Here is a 19,755-nt window from a genome sequence, read left to right as displayed (position 1 = left end):
TAAATACACCTGAAGCCTCACTCACTGGCCTGCTGCTCACCTCCTGCTCTGCAACCTGATTCTCAATAGACCAAGGGATGGTATTGGTCCTGCTGCCAGTGTTGTGGATCCCTGCTCTAAACCCAATTCTTGGGACATTCTGTAAGACAAACCATGTCACTTCCTCCCAGTTGTTGAACAAATAAATGGCTTTAAAATTGGGAGAGAGAGAGTTATTTAGTCTTAAAAGAGAACAACTTAAAAGTGAAACATATGAGTACATTCTTTCAATAAACTGTGAAAAGACATCTGCTTTTAGAGAATCAGGGAAATCTGAACATGGGCTGGATATTAGATGTTAATTTTATTTGGAACAAAATGCATTGTGGTTATCTATATTTTGTGAGATGGTAACCTTTTCCTTAAAATACTTCAGCAGAGATGAATAAATAGCAAAAGAAAAAAGAAATTAAATGACGGTCTGTCTTGATTTGAAAAGAGATCTGCATAGCTGCTATAGATTGAATTCTGTTGCCCACAATTCAGACGTTAAATCCGTAAGTCCAGATGTGATGGTATTAGGAGGTAGGGTCTTTGGGAAGTAATTAAGTTGATATGGGTTTTTGATGGTGGGGCCCTCATGATGGCATTAAACACTTCCCCCCTTTTTCTCTCTTATTCTCCCTCTTCCTCCATCCCCTCCCCTACCACACATAAGAACATAGAAAGAAGAGAACTGATGTAAGTCAAGAAGTGTATCTTCACCAGAAACCTGACTGTCCACCACCTTGACTTGCACTTCTAGCCTCCGCTCTATGACAACCTGTGGGACTCAGAGGTTAGTTTTGTAGTTATTGATGCCAAATGATGAAATACAGGGTTCATGATACTATTCTTTCTTATTTATATTATGTTTGACATCATTTTGTAATCAATTTCCAAAAGGTGCATTTTGAAGGCTCTGTCTTAGTGGTACTTTGCAGGGCCCAAGAAAAGCAGATTCAGGCAGGCCCCCCAATGAAAGAGTGGTTGGAGACCCACCTGCTCTTTATCCAGCTCTTCGGTCATCTGATCCCCATCCTCCACACCCAACAACCCCACCCACACCCCCATCTGCACCCCACTGCTAACCTGCTTGTTCATCCAGCTGGAGACTCTAATGAGCCAGGTCAGGGCCTAGAGGTGGAAGGAATGGGGATGTTTTTAGAATGAACTGGGCAGCCCCCTTCCTGGTTTTCTCTTCTTTAGTGTCATCTGCAGGTGAGGGAGAGGGCCTGGGTATGGAGGGAGCCACTAGTGGGGCTCTGGGCACATTTGGAAGGAAAGGGAGGAGGAGTTCATAACCCAGGAGCCAAGACGTGGGCAGATTGCTCAGCATCCAGGAGGGAGGAAAGAAGCACTGGGAAAAGAATGGTGCCAACCAGACGGACAAATCCACCCAAGTCTTCTGGTTAACCTTACTGGAGGTCATGTTCTTCTTGCTGGAATTCCTGCCCTGGACATGAAGGGGGTAGAGCCGTACTCACTGTTAATGAGTCATGGGGAGAGGGACAGCTTCCTCCAGGGGCCCTTTGATTCCACTCTAACTATGGGCATCATCCCAAGCTGGGCAGCAAAATGGCAGCTCATCCAAGCATTTAAAATACTTCCTAATTTATCTAAGCGTCCTGGCAGGTCTTGTGCCCAGAGTTCCTTTCAGAGAGCCAGTTCATCAGCCCAACTCGGGTTTCTGCAGAGGAAACTACAACCTTCCCAGTTGGTAACTTCTGACTTATAGCTACCTGATCTCATCCCCTAGAACCCAAATGGTGGTAAGTTCCAGGGGGCAAGGCGTCTAAGATCCTTCATCTCATAGCAGCCATGTGGTAAATAGTCTTCCACTCCCAGTCCTGAGTCCAGGATCCATGGATATCACCAGGCAGTCATGGCCCCTGCCCACTAGATGCAGCCTCAGCATCCTTGGTAACAGATACCTCTGAGCCACTTGTCCACTGATTGACATTGAGCTTGAGTCTGGAACACGTGTTCTGGAGCAAGTCCAGTCTCCCTCACCCAAGAGATGGGAAACTGAATCCTGGGGTGTATGAATCACTCTAAAGCTGCAGGTAAGTTAGTGAAGATCTGGCAACCAGGACCTCTGGTTCTCAGGCCAGGAGACCTCCAGGAAGGGAAAGATGAGAGAAAGCTCAATTGCATCCACTGCTAGGCCGCTCTCAGAGGTCTGCAGGCACCAGAGTGGAAGTTCCTTTCCCATTGTCCCTCAAGTCTGACTGTGATTCTATCAGAACACCTGCCTTCTTGTAGCAGCAGGAAAGCACTATTGGGGGCGTGTTCTGCTAGGTTCCAGGCACAGTGGGGAAGCACTAGCTGGAGTGTCCCCAGGAAGCAGTCATGCAGATGGTGCCTGACTCACTCCCAGCTCTGCAGGCCCAGAGCTTCTGCTCCTCATTCACACAACACCGACCCTCGGGACACTGGGCACATGGATCTGCATTCACAGCAAGCAGCATTCCATGTTCAGCCTCTGAGAACTTAGATGCCGTGTCTTACTCTTTCCTCAGGGAACCCCTGGCTGAGTGAGGTTTGAATTGAGACAAGCCTATAATCAAGGGACTTGTTCCCTCTTTGATGCTCAAAAAAGATCTTGGAGGTTTGAATGTCTTGAGAGCGGGTGAACCAGTCATGTTCTTGGGGGACTTTGCTTTATGGAACTGGTTGGAGGAAAAGGACAGACACTCAGGACAAGGCTGGACATCTCCGGGTCTCAGCTGGTTGTGAGTTGAGTTCCAGCCACCAGACTTCAGGGTCAGGAGCTGATCTTATTCACAAGCCACCTTCAGAGAAGGAACAGGAGAAAGATTTTGCCCAGAGAGCAGTGTCGTCAGCCGACCAGAGGATCACACAGGGCAAGATGGGACAAGAGGTTTTGTTTGTCTCTTGGCTCTATCAGTTCCCTGGAGTTTCCACCCCTGAGGACAAGCACACAGAGATAGCCAGAGTCACTGGTGATGCCCCTGGGAATGGATGCCCCTGGTGATAACCAGCCTGTGTAATTGGCCCTAGGCCCAGGGCTGACTCAGCGCTCTGACAGCACCAGGGTCTCCCTTCTGGGGAGCATGAGATGGTTCATCACTGGTAACTCACAAGTGAAGTATATAACGAGGTCCTGGTTGGTGACTTGTGCCCAAGTTCCAAGCATTAAAGCAATATTGGAAGTGGAAAAGTAGCCATTCATTAAGCTTGATTACCTTGGGCCTTTACAGTGACTATTTCTCACATCTAGAATGTTTTCCTCCCAGCTTTTTGCATTGCTGGCTTCGTCTCAGCATTTAGCATCATCTCAAATGTGTCTCCCTCAGGCAGGCCTTCCCTGGCCACTCTAATCTCACAAGCACAGAGCCTGATCCATTCAAAGAGCCCATAGACACTGACTGCATCTCCCTCTGCTGTTCATGGGCACCTTTAGAGCTTGCAATTATTGAAAGCAGTTGGAGCTGGGCTCCTCTCACTAGTGGTTCAGACCTGGTTCTAGATGCTCCCTGATTATTATGCACCTCCCAGACCCAAACAGAGGCACCCATTTGTTTTAGCACCACTAAGAGTGAAACTTTTTATTCTTTACTGAGAATAGGGTTTGCAGAGCACCAAACACAGTTCACCAGCATCGCTGGGCAGAATTGCCCTAGGGAGAGTGAGTGTGTGTTAGGAGAGGCCTGACTGATTCCTGAACCAGTCCAAGCATTTACACTGCCGGAGCCAGGCCAATCCTGTCATTTCCTTGATCATAAACAGAGAAATACAGCCACAGGAAGACATCACCCAGGATCCAGGTCTCTGAGTTGTTATCTTCCTCTGTGCCCCCTTGAAAGGTGCTAAAACAGTGGCCTCGAGAATCCTGGGGGAGTCAGAGACACACACCAGTCAGCCTGAGCCCTTACCTGCAGCTGCTCTCAGTATCCAGACTCAGCACACTTCTTGGTTTTATTTCCCTCTTTTGGTAAAGTATCAGGTGATTTTCTCAGCAGCTGGGGATGTGAGGGTTCATCCAAAAACGAAAAGGGCCAAGACATGTGGTTGCCATATAGCAGGGGAGTTGGGGATGGGAGGATGGGAAATTTAGGATTATCAGAAGCAGAGCAATACACAGAGGACTGATAAACCACAAAGTCCTAGTGTATAGCACAAGGAACTATATTCAGTATTCACTGATAGAACTGTAATGAAAAGAAAAAGAAAAAGAAAATATATTTTTGGATGTGTGTAACTGAGTCAGTTTGCTGTGCAACAGAACTGAAGGCAACACTGAAGATCAGCCACACTTCAATACAATTGTTTAGAAAAGAACAAGAGTGTCCCATAGTCCTCCTCACTCTGCTTCTTTCCTTCTGAGTCCTGGCCCAGGTTTTCTCTGCAGAGAATGCTGGTTCTTCTCCTGCATCCCCACAATATTTTTTTGTTTAACTTTTACTTTTGTTTTGGAGTATAGCTAATTAACAATATTTTGAGTTTCAGGTGGACAGGAAAGGGACTCAGTCATACATATCCATGTATTCTTGTTCCAAAGACACCCCTCCCATCCAGGCTGCCACATAACATTGAGCAGAGTTCCCTGTCCTACTCCGTAGCTTGTTGCTTGTTATCCATCTTAAATACATTCATAGCAGTGCTCACAACACATTCTTTAGGACTTCGCTCAGGCCCTCTGGGGAGATTCCTTGGACCCACACTCACCCTCTTTGGCCACTCCAGGCTTGGATGGGTGAAGTACTCTGGTGCTCCACCCCCACTGGTTGGTCCGTAGCCCTCATCACCACTAATCTGCTCCCAAGGCCCATTTGAGAGGACCTTGGGATGCCATTTCCATGGAATCCAGTGTAAATTAGCCTAGACCCAGCAGGTCTCCTTATGGCTCCATGAACTGCGGGGTTAGAATTACTGAAATTCCCTCTCTTCCTCACAGCCTTCTCTGAGCCCATCAGCCTGCTCTGAACTCCCACAGGGAGCTGACATGAAGCCTCCATCCTGTGCTGGGGCTGAGCAGCCACTGTGCGCCCTTTATCCACCTTAGCATCCAATTTCCCACCGAGGGGCCTTGTACTCTAACTCAGAGAGGGGGAACTGGGCTTAGCAAGGGGAAGTTGCAGCCAGGAACTAGGGTAACCAAGCAACTTATCATTAAAACCAGGAAAACTTTGAGGAGGGAAGGGAGACTGTTGATTTATGCTGGGACAGCACACTGGGACGGTCCCCAGCCATTCTCCTTGTCACATGGCTTATTTCAGGGACTGCTGGAGCTGACATTCCGTGTTCATGCATCTGAGGGTTGAATTGAAGGATTCAATTGAGGATTGAATTGAAGCTGTCTGTGGACTGAGGACCTCAGTGTTCCCCTCTCCTTATGACTCCCACCATGCCAGCATGGTGTGGCGTCTCCACATTTATTTCAGGATGATCAGTGTCCCAGATGGGCCTTTACTCGCAAGTGGTTGGTGTTGTGGGAGGCTCTGGCCCAGCCACAGGGGCTCAGGGGCTCAGCAGCATCTGCAATAGTGCGAGATGGCCTGCAGAGGGCGCCCTCCCCCCAGCTGCAGCCCAAGGGTTCCTGCAAGTTCCAATTTGAGAATCACACCTCAGGGTTGTCCCCTCACCTTAAGGATGTAGGCTTGAGCTGGCCCTGCGTACTTGATGCCGTTGATGATGAAGATAAGAGAGGGTAGGGTATTGACAGCAAAACACGAAACATAGTGCTGTTAGAGAGAGGGGGAGAGAGGTTGGCCCTGGATGTCCTTGTTGTGTGTGGAGACTGGGAGTGACCCTTTGGCATAACCCTTCACCTTGGAAGCCCGTGGTGTGGCCCCGTCAGCTTCTGGATGTTATTGACCAGCATTGTTGGGCCAACGATCAGTGATGTCCCAGTGTCCCCAATGGCATGACATCCACAAGAACAAGCAATGACCTTTCTTTTCATGGAGATGCTGAGACATCAGGGCAAAGCCGGTGTCAATGTTCCTCTGAATCTCCCCAGAGCTGCCCCCTCCCCTACTGCCTGTTTCCTGAACAACTCTTCATCTCTTGCCCTGACTGTTCCTTTGCTCTGATCACAGCACCTTCCTTAACATCCTTGAATGCAGTACTTGAATACACCAGGCTCTTTTGTACCTTGACACAAGCTGGTCTCCGTTCCTGGAAGACCCTCCTCCCCTTTGAGTGGCTAATTTCTTCTCATCTTCCAGATTCCAGCTTAACTGTCATGGTTTCCGGGAAGTCTTTCTCCCAGTGTGTATCAGTCTCCTGTCTTGGTCACTCTCTGTAGACCCTTCCTCATGTCTAGCATGTACCAAAGTGACAGTTCACTATGTGACTGAGTCATTCCTTGCACATCTGCCTTCTCAGATGTGAGGGAGAGTTTTATTCTCATTGCCTCACTAGAGTGCCTGGCACACAGTGGATGCCCAGTGTTTGTCTGTTCAATGAGTGAATGAAGACTGAAAATAATGAATGAGGATCATCCAGAGAGCTGTATCCAGTGTCGAACAAAAATGGGTCAAACACAAAGTGAAGATGGAGGTTCCCAGGGGCAGCAGATTCTCAGAGGCGTAGGGGAGACCGGCTGTCCTGGGAGAGGGTGTCTCCCAGCACTGTTCACTCACCCAGCTCAGACACTGAGGCCCTGGCCAGGTGATAACTGACTAGCCCAGGGGAACTCCAAAGGAAAGGCCAGCATTTGTCTGAGGGTGTTACACAGAAACCCATCAATTATTGCCCCTTGTTCTCAAGTCATTTCTGTATCCCACCTTCCTGATTCCCTCAGTTATAGCACCTGCTGCACTGTGTGCCTGGGGTAGGCAATAGGTAGCTATGGCTACATGGGGTGTCTTTTATTATGAGTCGCTTGTAGGTCTCAGGACTCTGGCCAACCTCTCTCCACTGCTGACTAGTTTCTCCCTAAGGAGACCAGACTTCCCCATTTGTTCAGGACTTTTCCTTTTTTTAAACTAACATTTATATGTACTGAGAACTTCCTTGGTCCCATGTAGCTCTGGATAGTTGGTCATCTTATCATAACTCTGTTCAGGCTGAGGAAATTCTCCCTAATCCTCTTTTTACTACACTGTAAAGTCCTCTAACCATGTTCCCCACCTCACACTCAGGGGTGCAGTCCTCCCCCAGCTGCAAAGGCCTCTCTGCACCCTGTGAAGCACCCTGGTCAAAGACCTGGTGAGGAGACTGGGGTGATTATGGATCCATGGGTGGTTTGTGTATCTTTGTGTTTGTGTGTTTATTTGTGTGTATATTCCTTTGTGGCTCTGTGTGTGTGCTTGTGTGTCTCTGACTGGCTATGCATGTTTATCTATGCCTGTGTGTGTTTTTATGTGTCAGACTATGTGTTGATATGTGCCTGCTTGTGTATTTGTATGTGTCTTGTGTCTGAGGGCAGGAGGAGAAGGGGGCAACGGAGGATGAGATGGCTGGATGGCATCACTGACTCAATGGACATGGGTTTGGGTGGACTCCAGGAGTTGGTGATGGACAGGGAGGCCTGGCGTGCTGCAGTTCATGGGGTTGCAAAGAGTCGGATACGACGGAGTGACTGAACTGCCTGACTGACTGTGTCTGCATGTGTTGTTGTGGGTGGTATATATGTCCGTTGACTGTATGTCTGCGAGTGCATTTGTGTGTGTCTACCTGTGTCATTGTATAGATGTGGGAGCATCGCTTGAGGTTACCCTCAAAGTGAGAGGCTTACCGGTCCATGTTTACACACCAGTCACCTGCTTGGGTCAATGGTATCCAGTTGAGCTCTCCCTGGTAGTAGCCTTTGTCCACACCACCAAACATCTCCACACTGCCCTTCCCCCTGCATCTGTAGAGACAAGAGAGAAGGGGAATTTTGGGGGACAGTAACAACAGCACTATCAGGGCTGTGCTTGTCCACCCATCAAGGCCCTAATGAGCTCCCTATTTACAGATGCAGAGATTGAGCTTAGGAGGGATTGAGAACCAGGTTGAGGCTGGTAACTGGCTAATGAGTGGCACAGAGGTTAGAAGCTGAGTGACCTGGCCAGGTTCCACCCACCCAGGCTTCTGCAGAGACCCTGGACCTCCTGAGACCTGAGTGCTCAGATATACCCTCAGAGGACAGTGTGCTGAAGGGTTTTGGCCTTCCCCTTGCCCAACTTGTCATTTTTCAGAAAAATCAAGGACTGAGAGCACCAAGAGTGTGGCTTCTGGTCACCCAGGGCTGGCTTCACTGGCCTGTGACCTGTGCTATCCATGGGGCCCCATGGTTAGGGTCCCCACCTCTGCTATCCCTGTCTTGAAATTCCCAATACTTTTTGAACAAGGGCTCCCACACTTCCATTTTTCACTGGCTCCTGAAAGTTGGGCAGCCAGTATTTGGTTCCCAGTGAACAGACAGTGAGGAAGGAAAGATTTCTGCCATCCCTCTCCTTCCTTCCATATCAAATCCACCAGCAAATCTTGTTGCCTTTTCCTCCAACTTGTATCCTGACCCATTCCATTGGTCTTCCCCTTTCCTCACCCCTAGACAAAGCCACTTCTCTTGAGCCCAGGGGCACAGTTGTGTTCCAATAAAACTTTATTTATAAAAGCCAGTGGTGAAGCCAGGTGAGGCCCTGGGGCCATAGTTATCCTGGGTTAGTTTATCTCTCAGGATACTTCTGTATCAAGTGTTCTATAATTTTCGTGCAACGGAAAGCATCTTACAGTTAATTTGGAGAGGGGCTTATCCAGCTCAGACTTACTTGCTCAAGTAGAAGGCAAAGACAGGCTCAGAAACAGCAGCTTGTTTCTTCAGGTTGTCAAAGATGGGGATGGTTCCTATGATGGACATGTCAGGGTAGTCCAAGCTCAGGAGGCCATCAAAGGGTGTATTGTCAAACTTGTTTAGCTCCAAGCTTAGGCCAAATGGCTGGTCAGTGCTAACAAGGTCCCCAATCTGTGGAGAAGAGAGTATTCCCACATAAAGATTTAGGAAGTGGGGCTGGGACTAGGCCGGGGTGCACTGCCATTAGATCCTCAGAGAAGAACTGAGGCTAAGCTGTGTCCTCGATGGACCTCAGATGGTTAGAGCATGATGGGAGGGAAAGTTGGGTTCTATTTGTGTGGGCTGTGGATTTTAAAACATCTGCTCTTCTGTCAAATTGGCCTCAAGCCCTCTGTCCAGGTGGCGCAACCAAGAGACTCAGGTCAGTACACAGTTGTGCCCCTTTCAGGACAAAAAGAGTAGAGAGCAGGAGAGCCTTCTACTGGCGTCACTATGACTGATGACAGAAATGGACTGAATTGATTGCAATGTATTTTGGATTCTGCATCTGCCCAGGATGGCAGACGCCAGTTACACAATGTTGCTGGCAGGGTTCTTATGACATAACCTCCTGGGAAATACACTTTGGGGATATGTGTGTCTTTGTGTGAGTGTGTATGGGAGAGAGAGAGTAAAAGAGAGAGGGGAACTACTGTGGTAATTTGCGGGAGGCAGGCCGAAGGTTTTATTAGACTCTGAAAGGCCCCTGGAGTGAGAAACCATTTATTAGGCCCCACAACATCTCTGGCTTCCTTCTTTCCCAGCCTGGATATCTCAAGTGCTTGACTACCCCCAGGGTCCCCAGATTAGTTTTATCCTGTCCCCAAACATCTTACATCAGCTTCAGTCCTGACAAGCCAGTCCAGCTCCAACGCTTACCTCATATGTGACCTCAGCAAGGCCCTTGCTGTCTACACCTCAGTCTTCTCATCTGTATCATGAGCCTATCAGAGTACCTGCTGTGTGGGGTTATTGCAGGATTAAACAAGTTATTACCATGAAAGTGCCTGGAACAGTCAGAGAATATAAAAACGGGTGATATTTTCCCCTCTTCTTGCTCCCATAAAAATGCACCTTGAGCTGCTCATGAGCAGGGGAGCTGCAAGTCCACACCCCAAGGCACTCTCTGGGTTAGCTAAGCTGGGACTTTCTCTGTCACCACAGGCACTGTCTCCCCAGGGACAGGATCCTGTGGGTAAGATGGCCAATATCTATGGGAGTTAGAAAAGGATGGGTTCTGCCAGCTGGTCCTGCAACTGTTTTGTAAGCAGCAGTCACCCCGTAGTCAGTCCTGACTCAGTTTCTGTTTCCACATTACCCAAATGGAGTCATAAGCAAGAAATCCCTTCATTATCCCAGTTCCATAGATGATGCTGAAGGGCGTGTTCATATCCTGATAGGTGGAAGACTCGTAATATTTGAAGGCATTGCGTGTATCTGCAGACATGAGAGATGAGGGTCATACAGGTGCCAAAGGTGGAGTAAGGGGTGTCAGGGAAGTAAAAGATGGATGGATTGGGAGGTTCTTGTGCTCACAACACAATGGACTGTTGCAAAAGATGGAGGGCACCCACAAGTCAGATGAGCCTGTATCAAAGATAACCTGAAACTCCTCAGCGGCTGTGCCAATGGTGATGTTACCCACATAGGACTACTATGGGGACCAAAAGGGGCTTGGTCAGTGCAGACTTGGCTCCCTTTGATTCCCACACTGCTTCCTCCCTCTGGGTGTCACATGTCTCCTGAGATCACTTTCCAACCACTGTGAAGCTCACAGCCTTTGTCACAGAGGTGCCTGCATTTGTTTTTTTCTGTGCTATGTGGCATACAGGGTATTAGCCCTGTGATCAGGCTTTGAAGCAGTACCTCCTGCATTGGAAGCCCAGAGCTACAAGCACGTGACCCCAGTGAAGTCCTAGTACCTTCATTTGAGGAGCTCTCTAGTCTCCTCTTCAAATCCAGCCTGGGCACATCCTTCCCCAGGAGGTCCACCTTGATCAACCCTAGCCACTCCCTCTAAACTCAGACCATATCCAATCAACACCACACAGCTGACCCTCTCATTTGGCATGTATTTACTCTTTACCTATTTCTCACGCTGGCCTGGGCATTCTTGAAGGCAAAATGAGTCCTTAAAAAATCTAATAAACATAACCACAGTGTTAGATTCCTATGGCCTGACACAGATTAGGGGTTCAGTAACATTTACTGCTGTGGTTCTTGCATCTGTGGAAGTTGAACTCCTCTGCCTGGGGATTCACTCTTGCTTTGCAGTTGGCTTTATCCTTTGACCAGAGATGGCTCACCCTTCATCTGTAACTGAGTGGCTCTCTTAGTTCAGAAGGAGCAATCTCCCTCAGACTAATGACACATCTTTGACACAGAAATGGGTGTTTACCTGCCACCTGGTCATTGCTGGTCCCAGTCACCACAGACCAAGAGTTGAGGATGAGAATGCCTTCTCCTGTGGGTGGGGTCCCTGTTTCCCAGTGCTTCTGCCTCCTGAAGGAGCCCCAGCCCCAACATCCCACCTGCCACCTCCAGAAGAACTCCAATGCTAGGCCACATCCCAGGCAGCATGTGGAGCACCATCCCCCCAACACACATCAAGGAAGTTCCTCATGGGTACAGAAGTTATATTTGAGTTATCAGTAGAAATCTGGGACAGTCTATAAGCATGTTCTTTCAGGAAACTGTTCAGCAGTTTTTTTTCACTGAGAGTTTCTCCCATGGTCTTCATTTTCGTTAGAAGTATTCTTTCACCAAGCATTGGGGAAAAAAAACAAAGAAGAAGCAACAATTAGCTGTGTCTGTTAAGGTATAAATGTCATTGTAATGGCACTGTGTACTTTCCAATCATTTTTATCAGTCACCTTATTATCAGAATTTTGTGCATGTACCATGACAAAGACATACGTTTGAATACAGGTTCTGTTCCATAATCTTTGGTAAGCCATATGACCATGTGGTGTCTCAGTCTCTCCCTTGGTCAAAAGGTGGAGTGTAACAATTCCCACCCTCCAAATAAAATATTTGGGGGATAACTGAAGTGATGGATATAAAGTGAAGTGAAGTGAACTCGCTCAGCCATGTCCAACTCTTTGCGACCCTATGGACAGTAACCTACCACGCTCCTTTGTCCATGGGATTTTCCAGGCAAGAATACTGGAATGGGTTGCCATTTCCTTCTCCAGGAAATCTTCCCAATCCAGGGGTTGGACCCAGGTCTCCCACACTGTAGGCAGACACTTTACTGTCTGAGTCACCAGGGAAGTCCGATGGATAAAAAGTACCTGATAAATAGGAAGTCTCAACAATGAAAATCATTAGCATTGCTGTTGCCATCCCACTATATCCTTCTCATCCCACTATATCCTCTTTTTACAGGGGAGGAATTTGAAATGCAGGAAGATTGTGAGTTGGCTGTGGTTACACTGCTTGTCAGATGTAAAACAATGTTTAAGCAGCTCTATCCTTCTCCATGTTGAAATAGAAGAGAGGGTTGAAAAAAGAATCCAGGAGATAGGGAAGAAAATAAGGAATTAAGAGGCTCGAGAAGGAAGGACAAGACAAAAGAAAAATTAAAAGGAAAGAAAACAACACAGAGAGTTCTGCACTCACAGAGGCTTCCAAAGAGATGGAGACATAGGTGAGAGAGATACAGAGATGCAGACATAGGCATATACACCGAAGCAGAAAGAGAACAGAGAGGACATGTTGAATAAAATGTAGAAAAGTGCTATTCTACAGGACCACACCTACATCTGCACTAGCTGTGCACTGAACAATTCCAAGGAGTTACATTTTCAACAGGTCACAACATAACTGGACCCCAAGAGTTGTGCAACCATGCAAATCTATGCCAAGACCCTGGGACCACAGTTCCTATAGCAAGGTACTTGTCAATAAGTAAGAAATGAACTTTAACACTGTCAGAGAAATATTCCTTTCCCTTCTAATCCTGATGGGTGGAAGAATAATCAGACAAAAAGAAAAATCACAGAAAGGAAAATGATGCGGCTTACAGTCCCCATACTCACATGACTATGCACTCTGAGAAGGCCACCAGCCTGAGGAGCACAAGCCACTTCATGCTTCTTTCCTGGCTCCAAGTACTCAGGGAAGTTTGGGTTCTTAGCATGTAGTGGTGACCAGGTGCTCCTTGTTATATAAGCTCTGACCTGCCATAATTGCCCCCTTTAGGCCAAAAATGGATTTGATAAAAATACACAGCTCTCAGTAAAATCTTACCTCCGTCAGTGTCCTTGGTGAGTGGAGTTTGAAGGTTCTCAGAATACAGAGAATTATACTGTAATCTCTTCCTTGTCACTTGCCTGAAAAACCACACTGATCTGCATGGACATCTAAGAGTAGGGGAAACTTGCCAACTTGGAGAAACTGCTAAGAACACCATAAAAATGAATATTAGGGGCCATGCTACCATTCATCATCTCACGTGGTCTTCCTAGCCACTTCATGAGGTGTGGTTTGTGGTCCTCAGTTGAAGAGGAGATTGCTAGGAGGACAAGCTATCAAATAGCAAAGTGAAGACTTCAGGGACACCCCAGGGACATACAACTGGCTTTAGGAAGTGGGTCTAATGGCAGAGATCAGGGGCACCTGTGATGTCAGTCTGCATCAAAGATTTAGGGCAGAGCAGTACTTCAATTGCATGGTTTCAGTATTGGAAGAAATGTCCACAAGATATTTTATATCATCCAACAAATGTACAAGGAAGAACTGTGTGCTGGGTTCTGAGTTAGAGGCTTCAAAGTCAAAGTTGATCAAGACAAAAGTAGTCTTTATTTTCTGCAAGCTAGCGGTCTAGTTCTCACAAACTCATGGCACCAGGAGGCAAGAGAAATGATAGTAGGGCTAGTGGCCATGCTGGACCCTGGGCAGCACAGGCCTGACCACTGGCAGCAGCCTTTCCTCCACTTCAACCATGCTGGAAAGCAGGCCAGTTGGCCATGTTTTCAAGAGAATCAGAAGGTTGGATATTTATGTACAATATATTGATTTTAATGTTAGCAACTAATTCTTGCCCCCACTCCACCCCCGGAAGAATATAGTGGGAACGTAACCTCCACAATGGTGTGCTGAGTTCAGCCTTCATTCCATGCAGTTTTATTATTGGCCTAGAGGTGGGAGTGCAGTTGGGATGGAGAGGGATTTAATTCAAGTTAGGTGATTTAAAAAGAGACTGAATGCATACTAAACATGTTAGCTTTGTGGGGCCCCAAGCGATAATGACCAGGGAGCAGCACCTGCCCCGCGATGGTCCGTCTCACTCTGACCCAGCGGCTGGACCCCGCGTACGTGTCGATCCCGCCCGCCCTGAGGTCTCTCGGGGAAGCCGGCGGCCCCGGCTCAGCCCAGCCCTGCGCTCAGCATCTCGTGAACACTAAGGAGCCTGTGCTTCGGAGTCTCCCCGCACAGCGGCCAAGCTCCCGCCCCCCGCCCGGGAGAGCCCGCAGCTGCGGCCGCGCCTGCTTCCTGTCATGACCTCAGGAAATAAATTTCCTTGACTTTATAAAAATAAACAAATAAATAAATTAATTAAACATGTTAGTTTTCTTTTTATTTACAAAGAAAGATCACTGGGGACATATAAACTGACAAATTTAACTGCTGAAGATAAATAATAGATATATTTCTGATAAAATTTCCCAGTAGGGTATATACAGTGAAAAACTTTGTCTGCCAAAACAAACATACAAAAAAATAATTTTGAAATGTCTTACCAACCAAAGAAGACAAAACTATTGCAGCCAAGGTAAAGATGATCATATTTTATGACTCCTTCCAGGACTCCCAGGGCCTATTCTTGCATGATACCTATTCAGGACTGTCCCATGGGTAAAACAGGAACCTCTCCTGGTCACCAGGTGTGTATAGACGGGGCAGTGTGTCTTAACCCTCATTTTTGCACATTGTTCAAACTCAGTTTTGGTGGTTAAATCCCAGCAGAGGGAATATGACATCATCTGACAAATGACATACATATATGCCCTTTGAACTGTGGTGTTGGAGAAGACTCTTGAGAGTCCTTTGGACTGCATGGAGATCAAGCCAGTCAATCCTAAAGGAAACCCGTCCTGAATATTCATTGGGAGGACTGATGCTGAAGCTGAAGCTTCAATACTGTGGCCACCTGTTGGGAAGAACTGACTCATTGGAAAATACCTTGATGCTGGAAAAGATCAAAGGCAGGAGGAGAAGGGGATGACAGAGGATGAGATGGTTGGATGGCATCACCAACCACTGATTAATGGACATGAGTTTGAGTGAGCTCTGTGAGTTAGTGATGGACAGGGAAGCCTTGCATGCTGCAGGCCCTGGGGTCACAAAAGTTGGACATGACTGAGGAACTGAACTGAACTTGCCTTTTAACTCAGCAATTCTACATCTAGGGATGTATCCAAAGGGTACTCTGGTGAAAATAGAAAAAGCCATGTGAACAAACTATCTACTGCATATTGTTCTTAAAAGTAAAATATCAGCAAGGTACCAGAAGTGACCATCCACAGGGAAATGTGGAATAAGGCACAGGGCATCTCAACAACTGGGTATAATGTAGATGGAGGGAGGAGTGGATTGGGTGACTTCTTCAGAGTGCACTGTTTATTTAGTTTTTAAAAGAAGAGAGTTCAAAAAGGTTCTTATAGTTTGTTTCTTCCATATACACATATATGTCTATTTTCATTTAGAACGAGTAGGAAAATTAACCAAAAACTACTAAAATGTAATTTATGGGTGAGGGACAGGGGAGTGAGATTTTTCTTGTTTTATACTTTGATATCCAATGATGCAAATGTGTTACCAAATCAAGAGATAGATAATCACATCAGTTAAATTGAGGACAAAGCCTAATAAGTATAATTGTATCAGGTTGGTGACTAGCTGCACATAACAAACATTACTTAAGTGGCTTTAAAACTCAGAATTATGACTACATTCAGAGTGGAATATCTTCTAAGGACGAATAAAATTACTGGCCATCTAAAACAAAACCAAAGAAAACCAAAAGAAAAAAAGGAAAGGAATCTGAAACTATATTCGACAACTTATTGTTGCTGATATTGCTTCTATTATTGTGACAGCATCATATATATGTTATAAGTTAAAGCAAGTCAGTAATTACAGCTAATGTTCTGAAGTAAGACTTTCAGTGGTTAGAGAAAAGAGGTTCCCACATAACATAAAGAAGCTTAATTAAAACCCTGCTGTCTTACATCTTGAACTGAAATCATAAGTGCCAGGAGCCAGCACACAAGATCCCACCCATGACAAGGTCATGAGGAGAAGACCTGACAAGCAAGGTAGATCAGGACTTCAGGGATTTCGAAAAGCTGCCCCAGCGCTCACCTTAAAGATGATCTCTGTCTTTCTGATGCTTGCTATATTAGACTACTCCCTAATTTCTGTGACACAGGTAGAAGGCCTTCCCCGATCTCTTTCCAAACAGAATCAACTTAGAACTTTAGTTAATATGTCCCCTGGCTGGTGGTATCCTATAAGATTATCCAGGATGAAAGGAGTATTTCAATTTAGACCCGTTTGCTGGCATTCTAGCCTGCTTGGCGAATGCATACTAATGCACATGACTGCTCACAACACCTTAATCATAAACAGCATAAAGAACCTGATCACACAAAAGGCCCTAATAGGCACAGAGCCCTTCGGGAGTGAGGAAACCCTATTAGAGAACACAAAAATATTATTCTAACAGTGGTGATAGTTAAATATTTAGAAAAATAAGAGTTTAGAATTGTTAATTTTAACCAGGAATGCTAAACAGGGTCTGCCTCACCGGAGCTGCAGAGTCTTTGTGTGGTAAACCTTTCAGATAAATTTAACTGATAACTTCTGCAAAAGGACTGACCTTTGTGTTCAACAAAGAATAGATTATGGAAAACAGCTTTGCATTCACCTAGGTCATAAAATGTCAATAGGCCCCAAGGCCAGAAGATAATGTACAAGACTCTCACAAGCCCAGGCTGGATGCATGAGACAAGTGCTCTGGCCTGGTGCACTGGGAAGACCCAGAGGAATCGGGTGGAGAGGGAGGTGGGAGGGAGGATCGGGATGGGGAATACGTGTAAATCCATGGCTGATTCATGTCAATGTATGACAAAAACCACTACAATATTATGAAGTAATTAGCCTCCAACTAATAAAAATAAATGAAAAAAAAAAAAAAAAGAAGTGTGCAGAAAACACTCTGGTTTTGTGAAGGACAAGCTGATGTAATATTAAACTATCTTCCTCTTAAAAATGCACTAACTTAGAATATAAAAGCTACGGTAAAAAATAAAGATTTGCCAGACTCTGCTGCACACCCTGAGTCTGGTCTCTTGCTCTTTCTCTCTCTCTCTCTCTCACCAACGCCATTCATCCTGAGGGTACCCCTGGATCCTGATGAGGCTGGACCACGGCACATAAGTTTGTACCAACTGATTATATTTCTTTTTATTTTTCTTAAGGAATATCTCTACTTCCTGCTCTGACCACTGTAAAGCCTAGAAACAATGACAACTTGATAGCAATGACTATCCTGAGGTCTAACAGGTAGCCTCTAAATGCATTTCCCACTAGACAATCCATGGATTCTTAACGAGACGTGCGATTTCAGGACTGGATAAAGAAATGCACCAAATTATCTTGGGAATCTTGAAAGACTAGAAAGTTGAGGGACTTCAAAGACCAGTGGGGCCTGGACAGAAAGCTTAGGAATTCATATGGAGAGGCCAGAAGTGGGACAATTTTAGCATAAATGGCAATCGATTGAAATAAATTAAATGCATAAATGTCAGAAATTTCAAATGGCAATGTTGTTGTTCAGTTGCCCAGTCATGTCCAACTCTCTGTGACCCCATGAGCTGCAGCACGCCAGGCTTCCCTGTCCCTCACCATCTCCTAGAGTTTGCCCAAGTTCATGCCCACTGCTTGGTGATGCCGTCCAGCCCTCTCATCCCCTGACTCTTTCTTCTCCTTCTGCCATCAATATTTCCCAGGATCAGGGATTATTCCAATGAGTCAGTCTTTGACACAGGTGACCAAAATACTGGAGATCCAACTTCAGCATCATTTTTTCCCAATGAATATTCAGGGATGATTTTGCTTAAGATTGACTGACTTGATCTCCTTGCTGTCCAAGGGACTCTCAGGATCCTTTTTCAGCATCACAGTACAAAGTCATCAGTTCTTTGACACTCTGCTTTCCTTACGGTCCTGCTCTCACAACCATATGTAGCCAGTGGGAAAACCATAGCCTTGACTATATGGACCTTTGTCAGCAGAGTGATGTCTCTGCTTTTCAACACACTGTTTATGTTTGTCATAGCTTTCCTGGCAAGAACCAATCGTCTTCTGATTTCATGATTTCAGTCACCATCCACAGTGCTTTTAGAGGCTAAGATGAGGAAATCTGTCACTGCTTCCACCTTTTCCCTTCTATTTGCCATGAAGTAACAGGGGTAGACCCCATGACCTTAGTTTTTTAATATTTAGTTTTAAGCTGGCCAAAGGTGTCCAAATGTTAATAGACAACATCTAGGTTGTCACTGTGACAGACTGCTAGGGCACCAACTCACCATTCTGAGCACTGAGAAAGGAAAATTATCATCAATATTGAAGCTGTTTTTGTATCTATGAAGCACATTTCATGTAACTACAAACAGTAAAAGGAATCTTATTTTTATGGGAGAATTTCAGGAATTAAATTCAAAGGAGGGATAAAAACAGGAAAGCACTATTTTGAAACATTCTCATGAAGTGGTTCTAGGCAAAGGTCTACGATGGATGCTGAAACCATAGTGAAATGTAGAAGGGGATGTTCATAATGGATTCCTGAGGTTGGCACCATCATAACTCACTGCATTCAAACATCTACCAAAGTGAGGCAACAGGAAAATATGAGCCTCTTGAAGTAGTATCATAAGAGATATATATCTGCATATGAAATATTCCAATAAAATTTTCTGAGCTCAAATACAGATCAGACATCCTGGAGTGTGAAGTCAAGTGGGCCTTAGGAAGTATCACTATGAACAAAGATAATGGAGGTAATGGAATCCCAGCTGAGTTGTTTCAAATCCTAAAAGATGATGCTATAAAAGTTCTGCACTCAATATGCCAGCAAATTTGGAAAACTCAGCAGTGGCTACAGGACTGGAAAGGTCAGTTTTCATTCCAGTTCCAAAGAAAGGCACTGCCAAAGAATCTTCAAACTATTGCACAATTGCTCATTTCACACGTTAGCAAAGTAATGCTCAAAATTTTCCAAGCTAGGCCTCAACAGTACATGAACCAAGAAATTCCAGAAGTTCAAGCTGGATCTAGAAAAGGCAGAGGAACCAGATATCCAATTGCCAACATCCATTGGATCATAGAAAAAGCAAGAGAATTCTGGAAAAATACCCACTTCTTCTTCACTGACTACATTAACCTTTGAACATGTGTATCACAACAAACAGGAAAATTCTTAAAGAAATGGGAATAATAGACCTACTTATCTGCCCCTGAAAAACCTCTGCAGGTCAAGCAACAGTTACAGTTGGATGTGGAACAATGGGCTGGTTCCAAATAGGAAAGGAATACATCAAGGCTGTATATTGTCACCCTGCTTATTTAACTTATACGCAGAGTATAACACAATATGCTGGGCTGGATGAAGAACAAGAAATATCAATAACCTCAGATATGCAGATGACACCACCCTTATGGCAGAAAGTGAAGAGGACCTAAAAAGCCTCTTGAAGAAAGTGAAAGATGAGAGTGAAAAAGTTGGCTTAAAGCTCAACATTCAGAAAACTACCATCATGGCATCTGGTCCCATCACTTCATGGGAAATAGATGGGGAAACAGTGTCAGACTTTAGTTTTTTGGGCTCCAAAATCACTGCAGATGGTGATTGCAGCCATGAAATTAAAAGATGCTTACTCCTT

General features: G+C 45.7%; 1 pseudogene; it reads right to left on the bottom strand.

Moving 5' to 3' along the window:
- Nucleotides 1-3,721: 3,721 nt before the first annotated feature.
- On the bottom strand, nucleotides 3,722-12,899 carry LOC122704819 (annotated as a pseudogene).
- Nucleotides 12,900-19,755: the final 6,856 nt, after the last annotated feature.

The sequence above is a fragment of the Cervus elaphus genome, chromosome 2 (genome assembly GCF_910594005.1).
Source record: "Cervus elaphus chromosome 2, mCerEla1.1, whole genome shotgun sequence".
Lineage (NCBI taxonomy): Eukaryota > Metazoa > Chordata > Mammalia > Artiodactyla > Cervidae > Cervus > Cervus elaphus.
The sequence above is the reverse complement of the archived record's forward strand: the minus strand, read 5'-3'. Positions and strand labels throughout refer to the sequence as shown.